Genomic DNA, 17,884 nt, shown 5'->3' with positions numbered 1-17,884 from the left:
TTTTTGTATGTCTGTTTGCTTTTTCTAGTGTATTTCATACCATTGAATTAAACCATGAATGCTCTCAAAACAAAACAATACAATTACAAATACACAGATATTACTTATTCATTTGTCATTTTGTTACATGTCACTGTTTCACTTCACAAGAGTATTCACAGGTCCAGTTGCAGAGAGAAAGAGAGAGAGACCTTCCAATAGCAAAATTCTCCAACAGAATGAAGCACCAGCACCTCCTGATCACGGGTAAATCACACTGCCATGCAGAAGGAAAAAAACAATGACCATTAAAACCAGTAACAGATATTAACAAATAATCAGAGACATAAGTGAAAGCTTACAGCTGTGAAGTCAAATGACACATCCAAGGCAAGGTGCAGAGAATACTGTGGAGCACACAAAAGAATTATTTCAAATTAATATTTAATCTATTTGCATACAGTACAGTGCACACTCTACTTATTGCAATTTATTTATAGTGGTTCTAAAGAATTCCCAACCTAAAAAATAAGTTTCTTTGATTTTCTCACCATCAACATGAATACTCCAGAATCCACTGACCCAACCAACTGCTGTGGAAGATTCTGAAATAGAAATGGATTCATATCACTTACTGCAAGTTACAAAAGAATGTCCATTACTTGTAGTCCTCTCAATGACATCCCTATAAACTAACCTTGTTTTTAATTAGTATCCATGTGGCTGAAGATATTCGTTTTTGTCATCTTACTGTTGCCAAGGATGCCAGGGGCAACGACCCGGCCGGGACGCCTTCAGGGACCAGAGGAGGATCTACGCCCACCGTGGATCCTGTGGGGGCCACCAACCTGGTTGCTTTGCGGGCCACGGGTTAAGGGCATGGAGGCCCAACCCTGTAGGGGCCCGTGGTCACTGCCAGGGGGTGCCCCAGTGCCTTGGGAACCCTAGACCCCAGTACTTCCGCCACACCAGGAAGTGCTGGGGGGAAGAGAAGCAGGGACACCCGGAGAGCTTCCGGGAGAACAGCCGGCACTTCCGCCACACTGGGGCATGTCAGCGGAAGATTGCCGGGGAGCACCTGGAGTTCATCCGGGTGCGGATAAAAGGGGCCACCTCCCTCAAGTCGGGGGCAAGAGTCGGGTGGAAGAGGACGGAGCTCGGAGGAGAGGAGAGGAGAGGAGTGGAGGCGGTCAGAAGGACTGAGCAAGGCATTATTGTGCGGCCAGGACGTTAAGGGGTGATTGGTGCTGCGGCACTGGGTTGTGCACTGTAAATATTAGTAAAAATAAACGTGTGTGGTGAACCAGCATGTCTGCCTGTCTGTGTCCGGCTTTTTCCCACGCTGTAACAAAAACAAATAAACAAGTCTTACACATACAAATGTAAATATCCAATATGTGCTGATAATTAGTTAGAGTAAGAAAATCTTGATGTAAGCAGAGTACAAGCACAACTTCTTAAAGCAGGCATGTGTTATCAATATTAGTGTGACTGCATTTTGCATGTGAATAACTTCAATAGTTAGAATATACACTTGAATTAATAAAAAAAAATGTGCAATGCTTGGAAACTTAAAACGTAAATAATATCAACCTAATTGTTTTAAATATTACATGTACACACAAATTGGTGATCAAAATTAGAGAACATTTATGAACACTTTTTTTTAAAAAATATTGTTCATCTTCATTATTCAAAATTTAAAGGATTAGTAACTGTGGGTATTATCACTGTTGTACTACTTACAAAATAATCAAGGCACTTCAACAAAATCTTTGATTTTGATCACTGCGTTTCCGACAAAATAGACAACAGTATCCATTGTAGCAGAAAATAAGGTTACAACTAATTACAACTAGTGATAATGCTGTGACGGCCTGCAGTCGAAACCACATCTATGGATGGCGAAACGTATAAATTGTTATAATGTAGAATACCGAGTTAAAAGCATATGCACCAGTACTGGTCATACATTAAAAATCAACTCTCAAATGAACTTACCTTCATGGAGAACTGCCTTCTTGAAATGACTCTTCAAATGTTTAATTTTTCCAGTTTGGAGGGCTAAACATTACCACTACAAAAAGGACAATGGAATAAGCGGCACCATCTGTCGCATTGACTCAGCAGTCGCACTGACTCTCCTAATTGAATAGTTATGTGTTTCTATAAAAATGACAAAAAAGGAGGATGGCTTTGGCAAGTTTAAATTCTGTATATCAGAATTCAGTATTCAGTAATCACTCACAATACTAAACAACTGTTTTAATCAAGCAAACAAATTTGAATTATTTGGTGCATTTTACAATTAGTATTGTCACAAAGCAGCTTTAAATATTTCCAGGCCATAAACCCGAGACAAAAATCTTGGTGTCAGTACCAGATTATTATTGAACAAAATAAAAAAGGGTCTGTTTTGTTTTACACCAATTAAAAATAATATAGCAAGTTTAAAAAGAAAAGACAAAGGACAAATAGGAATGTAGATTCATTGTAAATTTTACTTATTGGACTGACTAAACAAATATATTTTTATCCTAGATTTGAAGGCTGACAGACTATCGGAATCTCATACCACACTGAAGAAGTATACCTCCATTCAACTTAAAATAATTAAGGTAATGATTCACACTTAATACTTTTAATTTGAACCAATATGATTCTTTTAATCTTATTGAACCCACGATTTTTAATTTGAGACAAATCATTTTAGAATGATTGGGTGCAATTCATCTGTTTTATACTGAAGTAAATCTATTTTTTAAGTTGTTACAATTTAAAATGGTTTAATGGTCGTAACCTGTTTTTATGCTATTAGAAATATTATGAACCAAAAACATTCCAATACTGTAGTTTTTACATTTATTTAAAAATCTAGTGCAAATACATAAGCATTTTGCAGTGTAAATCTTAAATATCCAACAACAAAAAATATTTGTACAAATATCACAAATACACTATAGCTAATTTCTAGCATAACAATCAATAAATAATAATAAAAGTGCATTGTGCACATCTAAACAAAACTTAGCAGTGCAAATCATCAGAGTGTAGACTTCCTTCTTGATCCTGCATTTAGAATATGACCCAAATAACCTTTAAAAGTATCAGTCTATCCTCTCTCAAGATATCCTGCTAACAATTGATCACCAATGGTTTTGATCACAAAATCAACATCACAGAGTTAATGCACATTACAATAATACAGAATCAGCTATCTATCAACACCTTACAACACAAAACAAATGAGAAAGTAGTTTGAATTACTTTTGAAACATCCAACAGCTTTGGATAAAAAATGAAATGCAAAAATGAATATGCAAATACACTCAAAACTATAATTAACAATTTTAATATTTACATGCAGAAAACCATCAAACTGTCTCTGATGTACTCTGTAGTTTTTTGACTCTTGTGGTCTTTTGTTTCATGTTAAGCCAGATCATATTTTTTGAGCAACCTCAAAACTGAATCTAAACTCCTTGGAGTGCTGGAGTTTGAGTGTGTAAATAAGCACTAACAACATAATGAAAGCCATTGTAATGGTAGGCAAAGCACTGAAGACCTTAAGTCCTTCGATGAAGATCCCTACATCTCTGAGTGGATAAGAAAGATCTCCATTCTTTCTAAAGACAGACAGCCATGGCCATGGTGCATGCTGAAAATCGCTAGATGCTTCCATCTCTTGTGAAACCTGTCAGAAACCCCCATTACAAAATCATCTGGTTAATAAAATCTTCTTCTTCTTTTGGCTGCTCCTATTAGAGGTCACCACAGCGAATCATCTTCTTCCATATTTTTCTGTCTGTTGTATTTTGTTCTGTTAATAAAATAATGCAGATAATTTCAATTTGTTGTAAAGTCAGTAGCATCCAGTGTTGTTACAATCAATGAGGTATATAGATAGAGGCACTACACAGACTTGAAGCACAATGAAGCACAATGAAACAGTCAGAATGACCAACATTTGTGAATTGCCACCTTACCAGATGGTGGCAATGCTTATAGACATTCGGTGCCTGCATAGCACCTGTCTATACACCTCATTGGTTACCATAATGTCAATGTGTTCTGGAACAACTGGTGACCTGCAATGTTGCTACTGCACGACATATTATATAGGGTATCATTTATGATATGATAACGGTCTTAATATCACAAAGTACAGTATTTTGCACTTGTTTATGTTCACAATTATTTCATTGTATGTTAAAATTCTGACAATATTTTATGTATTTTATTAACTGGCATTTGATCGATACAAAAATAAATAAATAAATGGAATTCTGTTAATAAAATATAAAATGTATTAATCATGTATTATCCAGCTTTCATGAAGAATCCACTGAACAGTGTCATCTCCAGACAGAGGAGCAGCTTCAGTGACAGACTTTTGTCACTGTCAGACTGAGGAGACCCCACACTATGCGACTCTTCAATTCCACCCGGGGGAGTGAATGGTAACATTACTCAAAGTTATTGTCTGCTTTTACATGCATTTTTATTACTATTTAATTTAATATTGTTTTTTGTATCAGTATACTGCTGCTGGATTATGTGAATTTCCCCTTGGGATTAATATAGTTAGTAAGTAAGTTAGTAAGTAAGTAAGTGTGTGTGTGTGTGTGTGTGTGTGTATCTATGTATCTATGTATGTATGTATCTATGTATCTATTGTGACAGTTAAGGGTTTTTCGACCCCTTGTACCCTCAGACCACACGTCAGACACCAGGTAAAAGTCCAAATAATTATTATTTATTATAATAATAAGGTGCACAAAGCTCCTCTCCACAATACTCAATGAACAATAACCAATCACATTCCTCCTCTCCCAGACGCTTAGCCACCCTGCCTCCCAACTCAGCTCGTCCGTCTGGGATTTCCCACAGTCCTTTATAGTCCTTGACCCAGAAGTGTTTGTCCCTCAGTCCATGTGACTTTCTATCACTTCTGGGTCAGGTAAAAACTTCTCTTTTTCTTCAACCTGGAAGTACGTCATTCCTCCCGTTCACATGACCAGGACGCACTTCCAGGTGATAGGGCACATATGAGTCTACGTGCCTCGCTATAGTGACTCTTTGTGGACCCCAAGGTTTTCAGTAGGGCTGTGTATAAAAACTACAAAGTCCATGAGGCCCTGCTGGAACTCGGGGCACGTCCATGCTTTCGGGAGAGCTCCTCCTGGTGGCCTGGGGGTGAGGGCCGGCAACTCTTGCCAGGTATGTATGTATGTATGTATGTATGTATGTATGTATGTATGTATCTATCTATCTATCTATCTATCTATCTATCTATCTATCTATCTATCTATCATTACAAGTTCAACAACTTTACTCACCAATAATTCTTGGATTACATTCTCAGCCTTCTCTGCAATGTAGACAATGAGTGGTTTCAGGATACAGTCTCTCTTGATATTGATGTCCACATCCTGTGTGACGATTGAAATGTTTTTTATGGAAGCAGACAACAGTACTGTAGACACAACAAATAATTACTTGTTTGGGTTGAAAGGGTTGCATGCAGAAAATAACAGTATTGTCAAATACTGGGTGGTATACCGTTTTATCCTGTATACCAGTTTTAATTTTCTGTACAGTATGAATTTCCCATATACTGTACCTCAATATTATAGTACAGCTGAAACAACAGATGTAATGTATCAAATGGGTAGTAAATTATAGGCTATAGCTTGCAGCTAAAAGTGCTACAGAGTGCAGTGCAGAGTGTATTAAGAGGGAATGTCATGTCTGCAAAATGACAACACTGAAGGCCATTCTGAGGACAGCTTACCAGCTTGCCAAGTCAGTCTTTTAACAGCTTAGAGGCTCCACTGCTACAATACATTAATGAACAGACCGAGATGGAGGATAAAGAAAGTGAGACCAGAGATGCACCAGAAGAACTTGTGCCCAAGAGAAATGTTGTGTCTCATTGTCACACTGTAGTGCTTCCAGCTGTGAGCATTAGCCTATCATTTGCTGCTTGTATTGTAGCCTTACAGCTGTTGTTTCAGAAATGCTACCAATATGGCTATATATGAAAATTTCATACCATATGGGGAATTAACAGCTACTCCTAACAAGAAAGTACTATAAAGATCACTTTTGCTGCTACCAGATAGTAAATTAAAAATAAAATAAAAGTTATGTAGCTGTGATAATCAAAACCACACCACAATAGTGTATAGATTGCTGTCATTAAGACAAAGTGCAAAAAAAAAGTTCCTCTTTTAAAACCCTGAGGATGGTGGCGGTCATTTCCTCAATGGATCCACCTCTGCTCCTGATCATTTCCAGTAGCTGACTGGAGTACTGTAGTGTCAACTGTTGTAATCCAAATAAGCGCTGTGTTGATCTGAGAGTGAGAGAGAGAGAGTGACACAGACAAACAGCAAAGGAACACAATAAATTAGTGAATACCAAGTGGCTTAAGCATAATTATTATTTCAGATAAACATAATAAATGCTAGCATTTCAAGAACCCGAGCTGTAGTTGGCATATTATTCATTACATAGTATACTGCCCTCCACTAATATTGGCACCATTTGTGTAAATCTGCAGGATATACAGTACAGTGATTGTGAATGGATAAATGGTGCCAATTATCTCATGCATGAGAAAAGCATTTGTTTAACAATAATTTATTTTTCAGTTTCATTCTTTTTCTCTAAAGTTCCCTTCATATTTTTCATGAAAGATCAAGAAGATAAATACCTTTTTATCCTATGTTGGTTTTATTCACTAAGGGTGCCAATATTTCTGAAGGGCACTATAAAAATTGTATATGAACAGAAAATAGTGTACCTCATCCACCTGAAAAAATGCTGGACATCCTGAATCCTGGGCTGTTTATCCACAATTTCATGTCTCATGTACCCAAACGTCTTGTCCATCATCATCATCTTTAATGCATTTTCATTCTTCTTCATCTTAATCATTAAATATTATCAGTTCTTCCATGCTGTCTGAATTTTGCCAGTGGGGAGCGGGGATTAGTGGTTAGCTTAAATAACAGTTCGTAAAATACTAATCTTGGATCATCTTTAAATATAATTTCCTTCATTATTTACTACTAGACATTAAGCCCGTTACAATAACGGGCGCTAGAACAGTAGTGCATAAACATTAGTAGGAACAGTCTAGATTAAATGGCAAGGGTCCTTGACCTCATTCTGTTTGTTGTCTTAATTTTTTTTTTGTTAAAAATCTTTTTGCAAGAACCCTAAAGTAAAATAATATTAAAAACAAAATCGAAATGTATATGGCAATACAATAAGTATAATTAAAATTGCCTTAGTGTAAAACTTTGTAACAATCTGTAAGACGCAATATCAGAAGAAGATATTTAGGAAAATGTTTTTATTTTTTTTACCTCATGAAATTTTTCAATAAAATTTCATTATAGACCATTATTTTATTTTATTATTTCATTCATTTTTTCTAAATATTCTGTCTGAGTTTGGCAAGAGTTTGCCTTGTTCAGGACCATCTACAACGTTGACAACAACATCTGGAAAACTTCTAACTCTTGATAATGCAACATATAACTGGCCCTGGCTGAATACTGGTTTTGGCAAGTAAATGCCAACTTTTTTCTAAGGTTTGCCCTTGAGCTTTATTAATTGTTATGGCAAAGGCTAATGTAATTGGAAATTGTTGCCTTCTTAAGGTAAAGGGTAAATTAGTAGAGGATGGAGCCAAATCAATACAGGGAATATTCTGACGCTCATTTTCTTTTTCTTCAATCGATCTATTTGCTCGTATTTTTCTTTGTCTTTCAGCCTTTCATTTGTTGATGTTTACTTGCTGAGCTGAACCGTTCTTCGAGGAGATGTTGCTTATATACGATTTGAGTGTCTGTGTCTTTTGTTCTACTTGACGTGTCCTTTTTTGGGTGGCATGTTGTTAGTAGATAGTTAGTTAGTAAACATACGCGGGGCAGTATGTGTGGACCTTAGTGATGGGCTGCTCGATACTCAGGTTTCGACATTGTGTCGAGCTATCGAAGCACTGGAGATCGAAGCACCGCTTCGAGGCTTGCTTCAAATGAGCCCGTCACGTGATTTTGAGGAACGCTAGCGTAATGACGTCATTGATATCTGCGCAGTCAGCAGTCAATTTGGTCAGTAACTAGTCTGCTAAAGTGCTTTGGCTCAAAGCGTAAATGTGGTTGTCTGTGCTACAACGATAAAGTATGAGGGGCCAAACAGGCCATAAATCATATATTTCTGTGTGCAATCCATTGGTTTATGTGTGAACACTATTGGTTTATGAATATTTACTCTCGGTTTGCGTGCATACATAATTGGTTTGCCTGCATACAATACTGGTTTCATTCATATGAACTATATTGATTTGCGTGTGTATATCACTGGTTCCAGTACGTTTGTTATTGGTTTGTGAGTGAACTGCATTGGTTTACGCTTGCATGTTATTGGTTTGCGTATGAATTATATTGGTTTGCGTTCTGTGTCGGTCTAACAATGGATTTACGTATGCACTATATTGATTTCATGTGGGTAACCTGTCGATTTTGCGCTTGAACTCTATTGGTTGTATGTGTGCACTATGTCGGTTTCACGTACGAAACATATTGGTTATGCGTGCGCACCCTACCGCAACTCTGTATGAACTATATCGGTTCTGCGTGTGAACTATATTGGTTGTTCACGTGATCTTCAGAGGAAATGGGCGGGGCAAGAAACAGGAACTCAAGGGCCGGTAGAGTCATGGAGTGTAAAGATAAGTGACTAGGAGACGCACAACGCATCTGCGTTTAAACGGCACTACTGTATATATTTTTTCCGCACCATACGTTTGCGAAAGGAATTGGTGGTAATTATTATTATTTAACATAATCTACCCTTGAGTCTGTAATGAACGCAAGGCTGAAGTTAGGTACGTATTCGGCCGTCTTCTTATTCGGTCCCATCTACATGCTTGCTTGCAACCCGCAGCTGTACTTGTCCACACAGTATTTGCAAAACAGTTACTTATTCTAAAGGCAAAATATTCAACATTTACGATTGACGTCTTTATGCAACATAACATTTAGTTACTACTAGTTATTTATTGTGCCCGGCGACCCCGCACCGCGCCGCACAGACAGGTGAAGTGACTTGCTCAGGGTCACACAGTGTCAGTCCCAGGACTTGAACCTACGAACAAAGGGTTGAAAGTGCAAAGCCATAACCGCAATGCTTGCACATCTATAACGTGTATATTAATTGACTAAACGTGTCAATTCTTTGAAAAGCTAAACATTTAACATTTAAGACCTGCATGGGTCAGTTACATCATATTGGGCCACCTTGTGAAAGGACAGATGCGTTTTTTAAGATGCAGCGGAGTTTTGCTCTGGCCAGTGCGAGTATCAGGGTGAAACTGACAATGTATTCCCACTTCAATATCAGATAAATGGGATTTACTGTGATATTTAATGAGCACTGTAAAGTGTTAAATGGCGTTGGGCCACCTTAATTTTCATAGTTTTGTGACATTGACGTATATAAACCTGTCCAGGATAGATTCATTTGTTAAATTAGAGTTTAACAATTTTGAGCCGTGCAGGACCAAAATGTGGAATATTTATTTTTTCAAATAATGGACCAGTCTGTCGATTAATGTACACGCTGTAGAATTATATTGCCTTGCTGTTATAATAGAATAAGAAGCTGCTTTGCAAAAGCTGTGTGAATAAGTAGCTGACTGCAAGCTTATACTGGGTGTAGCTGGGAGTGAATAAAATGCCAGCCGAATGCGAACCTAACTTCAGCCCTGTGATCATTTCAGAATTAAGGGAAAATACTGGTAAAAAGAATTACCACCAAGCCCTTTCACAAACATACAGTGACGTGCAAAAGTATTCAATCCCTTTAAAAGTCATCCTAATTTTCTGCATGACAAAAGATTTGTCCACATATTTATCCATTTGTTATTTTTAAAGTGAACTCTTGTGTTGTAACAAAACGTTATCAAACTCCAAATAACTAAAGAAAAACTCCAAAGTGATTGTTTGACTAAGTATTCAAGCCCAACATATTCATACTTTGTCAAGAACCTTTTTGCTGCAGTAACAGCCTTTATTCTTTTGGGGTACGTAAATACGCCCCAGTTCTGCACATTGCTCAGGCGTGATTCTTCCCTATTCTTCTTGGCATGATTTCTAGGTACCCTCTATGTTGGTGGGATGGTATCTCTGAACAGCAGTTTTCAAACAGTGCCCCAGATTCTCAACAGGTTTAAGATCGGGGCTTTGACTTGGCCATTCCAAAACATTCACCTGTCTGTTTTTGAGCCATCCCAGTGTCACTTTGGTCTAATGCTTAGGGTCATTGTCATCTTGAAAGCTTTAAATTAATAGTAGACTGGAACAAGTTCACTTGCAATATTGTGTGGTATTTGGGCCCATCTATTGTCCCTTCAACTCTGACAAGATTCTCAGTCCCAGCACATGAAAACATCCCCATAACAAGATGCTGCCACCACCATATTCCACTGTAGGTCTGGTGTTTCTTGTAGCATGGGCAGTGTTTGTTTTATGCCACACATTCTGTACCTCTTTGAAGTCTGGGAAAAAAGTTCTATTTTGGTTTCATTTGACCATAAACCCTTCTCCCCACATTTAACTGAAAAAACGCCATATGTGCTTTTATGTGGACCATCTTAAGGAATGGCTTCTTTCTTGCCACCCTCCTGTAGAGGCCTGTTTAATGGAGAGCTCTTGAAATTGTGGACCCCTACACCTTCACTCCAGTTTCAGCCACAAAGCACTGCAAACATCTGAGAGTGACGTTTGGATTTCTAGTTTCCTCTCTCACCTGTTGATGTCTAACTCTGATGTTCAGTCTTGAGGGACGGCCTGTTCTAGTGAGAGTCAGGGTAACAGCAACATCCTTTCCTTCTGAATGCATCTTATCAAAGGCTGCGATGGGTAAATAAGTAATCTCACGAACTGCAGCCCAACAGAGTAAATAATTGACGTAAATAGAATTACTGAAAGACTAAGTTTTTGCCGTTTCTGTATTCCAAACCATCTTCCAGTTCCACAATCCCCCGCAGTCACTGTCACATTTAACGCTCTCCTTAACCTGTCTTGTTACCCAAAGCATCAACACTCAGTTTCATTCAAGGCTTTACCGTCCTTCCTTTCATTGACATAAAATAAAACACATTTCCTCTACATGTCCAATAATAATAGTAAACTTGCGGGAATGAGAAAAAGCACAAGATGGGAATATTCATGACAAGAGCCTTGACATCAGGATGAGAATGTGCCTTGTCACCCATTATGTGAGCTCGTCTGCCATCCCTCAGTTACACTGGCACACGTTACACTCGGGGGCAAATGCAATGGAGAATATCGACAATGTACACCTTCAGAAGTGGAATAAATCGACTGTATAAGTACACTGTAAAAAATTTCACAGTATTTTTTACTGTGAAATTTCAAGCTGCCAGTCATTTAACCGTCAAAAAACGGTCACAAACATAGACCATTTTAATGTTTGTTACCGTAAAATTAATATTGTCCATAATTAAAATTTTATCATGATTTACGTTAAATTGAAAGTACCACTTCATACATTAAATGTGTTTTAACCATTATTTCTAAATATGGAACTTTAAAATTACTGCCCATGTAATTTTTTTTTAAAGTTTTTAAACATTTTTTGAAGTGTCAACAGTTCAGGTAAATTGAATATCACCATAAAAAAAAATCTTAAATTTGTAGTATGAGAAAATGAGTTTAGGTGTTTATGGTTAAACTCTTTAAACTGTTAAATTGCATGACTGAATCAATTTCATCAGTATGTCAATCATGTTAAGAAAATTAATATAACTTGTATTAAAAAAAAAGAGTGAAATTTAGTTTCAACACCAGCTGTAGTAATAAAGTACACAATGAAAGCTGAACAATTTTAATTTTATTTTGAAGTTGAAACATTTAACAAAAATATGCAATTTCTTTACATGTGTTAGATTGATTATAAGTTTTCTTTTAATAAAAGAAACATTGCCATCCCATTACATTTATGGAAATATGAATTATATAATTTTAAACAATATAACTGTCAAAGTATTGTAAAATAAAATGATTACTACAAAAACTACTGAACTTTTTTCAGGTTGCAATTCACTGTGAATGTAATTTGCTAAATTAGCTGGATACCTCCTATTCTCAATCTCCCACTATTACAATTTAACTTGTCTGAAAAGAAAAAAACAAAAAAATAAAACACCACCCTTCAAAAACACACCATGAATATTTAATTTTTTTTGATCTCTACGTCTCTCTCTTTCTCACACACACACACAACTAAATCGTGTGGGTAGTTTTCCATTGTTTTGTTTTTCCCTGGGCAGTTAGTTAACGCTGGTGATAATCAAGATTGCACAGATTTGAAAAAACATAATATTTCAAATGATGCATACATTGATTTTTGTCAGAGGATTATAATAGTCATAGTATAATCATACTTATAATTACACTTGTAGTACAAGTGTATATACATACATATTTATACACACACACACACATATATATATACATACATATTTATATATATATACACACACACACACACACATATATATATATATATATATATATATATATAAAATAAAAATGAAACTGATAATGGCATGTGTTTCAGGCAAATGATGGAAGTTCCATGACTTCTGTAAGCTGGCAGAGGATAAAAGTCACCAAGACATTCAAAAGGTACAGACTGTATACACTCAGAGTCCTGGTATATCTGAAACAAACCAAGATGTGGTAAAAATGCAGAATAATATTTTCTAACACAAAAATGCAGGTTTTTTACTATCCTTGATTACCATTATCTCAATTTCACCAAATTCCAAATCTGAACCTTTATTTAGAATCACGAAAAATCCCTTTTTGTATAGTGTACCTTTAAATTGCACCTCCTCTGACAGAACTGTATCTGTCTCATCAAAATCAAGGCCCTCCAACGCTCTAAGCACAGTTTCATTGTACAAATTGGCACAAAAAGGGATACTTTTCCTTATTTCTAAGTCAGCAGAAAAGAAAGTCCCAGAAAAAAGATAGGCTTGAAGTAGTTGATGATGTTCAGCAAGGCTTTGACAAATGTTCTTGAAATTCTGAAAACGTCTAGCACACCTCTTAAAATAGGAATGTTTACTTTCAAATCTCATTGTCCATAAGTGTATAAGTGGACCACATGTAAGAATTAAAGCAGCATAATGCCTTAAGTAATGGTGCTTTGGTTTCAGGGGCTTTTCAGGAAATAACTCTTTTTTCATTTCAAGATATTCCATTATAATCACTTCCAATTATGCAACCTGTGCAGTAGATATCTGTGGTGCACATACTAAGGCTACAATTTCTCTAAGCTGCAGTACAAGCTGCCAAACAGAATCGCTGTAGTTTAATACTCTGTCACCTACTACCACAGGTAAAAGTCTCAGCAAATTCCAGTTTTGTACTGCCTGTCCACCAAGTTTATCATTTTTTCCCTCCAAACTCACAAGGCTTGGAACTGGCATCTGACCCACCATACTTGAACTGCACAATGCATCTATTTAACTGAGAAACAGAAAACCATTTTTTAACATGTACAAAGAACTTTAGACACAGAGCCAAATCACTGGACACTACACCTTTCGAACAGATCATGACCTAAGCATGGAGGTAGACCAGGTTGTGAAACATGGAAAAAATGTAGCACATTAAACAATGAGTTAAACTTAATTCCTTCAACTTCTGAAATATTAGAAGTTCTCATCATGTTAACTGCTACATTGTGCTGCTCCACTGAACGCAAAGGACCCGTAGCACAATCATCTCTTACAAAGATATTTCTTTTTACAAGGCAGTACCTACGAAAATACTCACTGCTACTGAAATTTTCAGTAAATCCTCCAATGCCGTGAGATCCCAAATTATCACCAACAATGCAAAACAGACTGCCCTTTAACAAGCAATCAGAAATTTCCACACCATACTCCTCCAAGCTCTTAATGTCCTCTACTAATTTTGAGAACACCTTTTCCTGGCCAAATCGTTTTAAATCTTTCTCATGGCACAGCATCACCAGCTGCATGTTGTCAGTATGACAACGATGATGAGGTTGACAATTTCCAAGAGTCAAATAAACAGCCAGGACTTTGTACTTTTTCTTAGCTGAGCCAAGAGGATTGACAACCTCAAATGCATCTTGAAAAAGAATTAGCTGTATTGCAGAGGCCGACTGGCTGAACAGAACATTTGACCTAAACACGGAGCCATCGTGTATGTCAGAAAGAATACTGGACCGTGGTTCCGAAACACTTCTCCATGTACATTTTTTTAGTACATCTGCTTAAAAGCCCTAATAATGTTAACTTTAGAGGTACATACTGTAAATATCTTTGATTTCGGTTTTCATCAGTGCCAAGATAAACAGTCTCAGGTTTTATGTAATTAAAATATGATTGATAAAAACTTTTTCTTGTGTGTACACTTCTTAAAGATGTTGCATTTGAGGCAGAAAACAAGTCACAATTGGGAAGTATATTCATAATGCTACACACATTTTCATGCGACACTGATAACTTGCTCTTCAATTCCAATTCCAGCTGTTGTTTTATATATTGCTGAGACATGGCATTCAAGTCTTCCATCTCTTCCACAATTCTCTGGACTGTGGAAGATGGTACCAGATATTTAACTTGCAATTTTAATTAAAACATTGCCAGGTTCCTTAAGTATAACTGTTCTAGATTTTCCACACCATCACCTATGTCATCCTCTGTGGGGTTATCTGTCAAGCCGCTTTCATATGCCATACTGGAAGAACTTTGACCAGAGGTAAAATAACTATTTCTAGAATTAGACTTGTGATTTCTTGAGATATGTGCAGTGAATGAAGACTTAATCTTAAAACTCTTTGTGCAGCCTTTGTAAGGGCAGGTCACAGTTTCACTCCTGGCCATACGTAACCTAAGATGGGAAAAAAGATCCTTTTCATCTTTGCATTGCTTTTTGCACAACAATGAAGTGCATACAAATGACCCCAGATCACTGGGCAATTTGGGGAGTGTGTAGTTAGCATGATTTCTGTAGACATGACTTTTGAACGCATTGTATTTCATAAATTCACGTTTACAAGATGCAAGGCCACATGAAAAAGTTGCATGTGCTTCACTTTTGTGAAGCATACAATGGTCTACATATGGCTTGAATGTAGAGAAAACTGCTTTACAAAATTTACATATAAACATTGCAAAAAATGAAAATCAGTGCAGACTAATTGAAACGTGTGTGATAAGCAAGGAATTTGACTTTTGCGCCCACAAAGCACTGAAAAAGCACAAAAATGGATATGACACGCTGGTACTGTTACCAGTAAAAGAACGCAAATTTCTCGTTTCTCTTAGCACGTGCTTTTTTCTCCCCAAGGCCTATCTATCTGTTTCGGCTCTGAAAAACTCTATAACACGAGGGGAGTAAACGTCGCGTAACCAATTTAGCTTAAATGTTTATATAACCATATTACAATTGTTTTAACCAAAAGTATCCAATGACAAATAGAAAATGCCTCGCTTTTCTATCTTACTTTAAAATGAACATCGTTTACATCGTTTCAAGAGCAGCTGGCGAAATAAACTAAAGTGTATCTTTGCATTTCAACAAAAGAAAAAAAAACAGACAAAGGGGACTTACTTGTTATTTCAGAACAAAAATAAGTAATTTCAATTGCCCTCAAAAGGTAAAGTAATTTAAACTGCTCCCTGATTTAAACACACTTTATAACTTTTCTGTAACACGCCAACTAGTGATGGGCCGCTCGATACTCAGGTTTCGACACTGTGTCGAGCTATCGAAGCACCGCTTCGAGGCTTGCTTCAAATGAGCCCGTCACGTGATTTTGAGCACGCTAGCGTAATGACGTCATTGATATCGCGCAGTCAGCAGTCGATTTGGTTACTAAGTAGTCTGCTGAAGTGATTTGGCTCAAAGGGTAAATCGGTTGTCTGTGCTATATTGATAAAATACGCTAACCCGAGTTCAAATCCTAGTTGGGGCTCGCATATGTTGAAATAAGGATTTTGTATAAAACAGTTAAGTAGTACTTGTTTGAAAGTTAACAAATATATTTTGGAGACATTATGAACGATTTACATGGAGCACCTTTTTCCTCGGTGTGGAATCGTGTCCACCAAGAATCTGTAACAAATCGATGAGCATATTTTGCGTAAGGTAGCACGTATTGTAACAATCCAGAATCTATTCTACCCCATGTCGATCATATCACAGAGGCTAAGAAATGCTTCACTAAAGCCGACGTGGTCATTACACCAGTATATGCGCAAGACATTCCTCATTAAACGTTTTTACTATTCAGTGATTCCCAGATCTGTTGCTGATTTGTATTATTGATTTCCAAAAAGCAATGTGAGTAAAAGCGTGTTCTGCATAACTAATCACAACTGTCTTTAAAATAGAATCAGCGCCATCAACAATGTCTTCTGCAATTTTAGGAAAGCCTCGGGATTTCTGCGTTAATGAGACAAAAAAGTTGTAAAGAAACTTTGCAAATTCATCCAAAGGTGAACGTAAAGATCACTCAAGTACTGAGAAGAAGGAGCAGCTGGATAAGCACATCTGGAGCCAAACTTTCAAAAAAGTATCTGACTTTGTCATGAACATTCCTTTAGTTGTGAATTCATCTTATCAAAGGCTGCGCTTTAAATAAGTAATCTTCCGAAGTGCAGCACAACAGAGTAAATAATTGACGTAAATAGAATTATTGAAAGACTAAGCTTTTGTCGTTTCTGTATTCTTAAACCATCTTCCAGTTCCACAATCCCCCGCAGTCAATGTCACTTTCAATGTTCTCTGCTTCTTACCTGTCTTGTTACCCAAAGCATCAACACTCAGTTTCATTCAAGGCTTTACCGTCCTTCCTTTCATAGACATAAAATAAAACACATTTCCTCTACATGTCCAATAATAATAGTAAACTTGCAGGAACGAGATAAAGCACAAGATGGGAATATTTATGACAAGAGCCTGGACATCAGGATGAGAATGTTACTTGTCACCCATTACTTGAGCTCGTCTGCCATCCCTCGGTTACACTGGCACACGTTACACTCGGGAGCAAATGCAATGGAGAATATCAATCAATCAATCAACATTTATTTATATAGCACATATTCATACAAAAAAATGTAGCTCAAAGTGCTTTACAAAATGAATAGAAAAATAGAAGACACAATAAAAAATAAACATAAGTCAACATTAATTAACATAGAATAAGTAAGGTTTGATGGCCAGGGTGTACAGAAAAAACAAAACAAAAAAAACTCCAAAGGCTGGAGAAAAAAATAAAATCTGTAGGGGTTCCAGACCACGAGACCGCCCAGTCCCCTCTGGGCAATCTACCTAACATAAGTCAAACAGTCCTCTTTGTATTTAGCGTTTTCATGGAAGGAGCTGATGATGATGGTCACGTAGACTTCTGGCTTTCAGTCCATCAATGTTGGTGCATCATGATGCTTTAAGTAGGTGGTGGTGGCGCAGGCCACCGGAAAAACAGAAGAGAGAGGGGTCAGTATGGATTTTGGAGCCACTGTGAATAGTTATTATGAAAAATTGAACATACAGAGTATCAGTATTAAGTTAAAGTGAAGTTATAAAAAGGCCATGTTAAAGTAATAACATGTAATAAAGTAATACCGACAATGTACACCTTCAGAAGTGGAATAAATCGACTGTATACGTAGAACATTTCAGATAAACGATGAATTTTGTTAATCATAAACAATGCAGCATAACTATTATATGTGTTGTTACTTTTTATTTATACTCACCAAACGTTACATATCTACAAAGTGAACATGGGTAATATGTTTATAATCATTCTCACT

This window comes from Polypterus senegalus, chromosome 11, assembly GCF_016835505.1.
Source record: "Polypterus senegalus isolate Bchr_013 chromosome 11, ASM1683550v1, whole genome shotgun sequence".
Lineage (NCBI taxonomy): Eukaryota > Metazoa > Chordata > Cladistia > Polypteriformes > Polypteridae > Polypterus > Polypterus senegalus.
Note: the sequence above shows the minus strand (reverse complement) of the source record.